The sequence below is a fragment of the Uranotaenia lowii genome, chromosome 2 (assembly GCF_029784155.1).
Source record: "Uranotaenia lowii strain MFRU-FL chromosome 2, ASM2978415v1, whole genome shotgun sequence".
In the NCBI taxonomy this organism is placed as follows: Eukaryota; Metazoa; Arthropoda; class Insecta; order Diptera; family Culicidae; genus Uranotaenia; species Uranotaenia lowii.
In genome coordinates, this window is record NC_073692.1 from 228,944,247 (window position 1) to 228,947,494 (window position 3,248).

The window sequence follows — 3,248 nt, forward strand, 5'->3', positions numbered from 1 at the left end:
GAGTGTTTGCAGCAAAACTGACTTTAAATTTTAACCAAAATTCTGAGTATCGTATTGTTTATGTGATATAACTAATAATGGGAATGTTGCTTTTACAACCTGGTCATATACTATATAACTTATTAATTTTTCGATCAAAGATCATTGTGAAGCATAATCAATGCCAATAGTAGAAGGTTCAGTCCCTGTGTTTGGGATCACAAAAATCTGATTAAAAAAATGAAATATAGGCGTGCTTTACAAAATTTTTATATCGGGAGCTAAACACTGGACACCAAAATCCTTTCCCATTGATCAAAAAAGTATGAGAAAGTGGCACAAATGTTGTAGAAATAATCAAAGAGCTCAGTATGGCCAGCCCAGGCTGTAAAATGATGAAAATATGATACTTTAACCGTATTCGTTTTCTACATTCGCCCAGTTTTGAGGTTTACCATACTAGAACGAACATAATTCGTCGTCAGTGTTTTGCTACCTCGATCGCTCACACACGAATCTTCAGTGTTCCACCGTCTATTTTAAATCAAATCTGGGGAATTACGAATGTCAAACTTAGCGCATAAACTTCTAAAAATGACAGTAAAATGTGCATAACTTGTTGTGACTCGATGCAAAACTGGGTATGAACGAATACGTTATTAGATTTTTGGATATAACATGAAGTCAGTTAAGCTGCAACAATCTACGGCCCCTTCTTTCATAACAGTCCAATATACAAAAATAAGCAAGCGAGACAATCAGCTCTTTCTGTTTTGGAATATATTATTAAATTGCGACCACCACTTTCAGCATAAACGAAAATCGTTTCTAGGTTGTCATAATAAATCGTTAGACCTGACATTTCCGAAATTGGGTTATTGGTAAGGTCGAGAGCACCATTTTTATTCATTATGGGACTGTTAATCGACCATTTTTGAAACCTTTTTCAAATCTACTCGCATAACAGTCCCACACATAATATTTTTCTCTAACCAAGCTACTTTCTAAGACTTAAATTGATCATTTTTGAGCTTCCTAATGCAATTTTCAGAAAATAAACAAACTATTGGAAAAATATCGTAAATTCCACATTTTAAGTTGAATATTTTTACGATTTTCGATTGCATCCGATAGTTTTTCGCTCAGGAAGTCATTCCTAAGAAAGTCAGACCTGCCTTCGAAAACTAGTGTGCATCATTCGACATCAAGTGAGTTAAAAAAATGTTTAAATGATTCAAAGCAATAAACCAAAGACTATTTCGCCGAAAGAAACATTGAAAAGTAACCAAATCCGTGGTATTTCACATATGGGACTGTTATTCAGGTATATTTCATATAGGACAGCCACGAATTGATATTTTTTTTCGAAATTTCTAGAACAAAACCTCTATTTTTAGTCTTTTATGTTGAAGCCTTATGTTGACCTAAAATGACGAAAATTCATATGGGACTGTTATGCGAGTAGGGGCAGTCTGAAAAGGACGAAAAAATAGTGTTTTTACCAGCTTTGATAAGTTCTTTTGTTTCCATGTTGTTAGAAGTGCTTGGTATCTCCATATGTGAGTGCAGTTGTTCGACCATTGTTTGTTTTCGATGCAAAAAAAGAGATTTGTTGTCATTATTTCTTTCATAACTCTTCAAGGTGTTAATGGCCCACTTTGGTGTCTTCAGATGAAAGTTGCATCATGAATCGAGCTATACAATGGTATTTTTTGCAAAATATTCGGTGGTGCAGACGGTACTTTTAGACGCCATTTAAAGTTTATTTACAACTTTTCATGTTGAAGGTCATTATTTAATTTTTTTCAACTATTCTATTTGAAAAGCTGATAAAATTTCAATGCATTTTGATGTGCTATTTTATAATTTCCGTTGAGAAACAACAGAGTTATGTAGCTTTCAAAAATGGTTATTTTTTATTTACAAAAAAATCTAACCGAAGCTAACTCAAAAAATAAAAATGTTAAAAATCTGAAAAAATACATGTGTTTTTAAGTCGCAAAAATGAACCAAATTTTCAATTTTGGGGAAAATCTGAAGACCCCCGGCGCAAACCCGTCAGATAATAAAAAAAAATCCCCATATGTCGATTTGGAATTACATATATGATGTATTATAAATCCCTATACTCAGATTTTTTTTAAATATCATCAGAACATCGGAAATTTGGCATCTTTCATTTATCACTTAGAGTTAAAAAATATGTCATGAGGGTGGAGGTGGTAAGGGAAAGTTTAAAAAATATTTCAAATTTTTAATAAATTGGAAAGAAATGGGGAAAACCACAAAATAACAAAAAAATGTCCCTTTGGCTCTCAGACAAAATTCTCGATTTTGAGTTAATGATGCCAAACCTTTCTTCCCATTTCAAACTATATTCTATGATTTTTTGATTCAGATTTTTAGATTTTTTTTACATACTTTTACATTCGATAGAAAAATACGAATTCTGGAAAAATATACGGAAAAAGGTCAATCCCATTTAAAAGCGTGTTTTCTCGAAATAATCTTTATTGCACTTATGCTCCAAGGGCCCCTTATGCCAAATTTTGCTTGTACCTTTCGCTTAACCATACCTCATATTTCTAATACTTTGAGAGCGAGAGCAAAACAAAGCCAGTTTTGGACATCAAGTAATGGCAAAACTTGGTATCACAATGCATTGAAAAAAAAACAATCCGAAACCGATAGCAAAATTAGGTTTAATTAAGGTATCAGAACAAGAAACATTAATTATGCTTAGTTTTGTTGTACATAAATCAACAAACGATGCTATCAATTTGCTGTTGATACCTTATATTGATCTCAGTTTGCTTTCAATGTGAGCATCAATGTCGGCTCACATTGAAGTGTGAGGATACTAGGGAACTAGGAAAGTGCCTTTCCTAGTTCGATTTAGAAAGTTCCGGTGAACATTGAAGCTTCTTCGGATTTTTTTTGCCAGGAATTTACCACTTCGTGGCATTCTTCCCTAGCAAAACTTCTTCAGAATAGCTGGAATAGTTTCTTGTTGGATTCATGTCCGGTTTTTCGGAAACGGATACCTAGTGTGGCTGTAGGACTTCTTGATAATTACTCAATTTTCAAGTCGCATTGAAAATTTCAGCATCATGATTTATAATTCAGTTTAGTTGAATGTCGGAAGTTTTGATGACTTAAAGAGATATTGAAAGGAACTTTAAGTTAAAGTTTGAAGTATTTATAATCAATTATTCAAGTTTTGATGAAATTTCGAATAATTAAGAAGGAAGCACCTCATAAATTGCTTT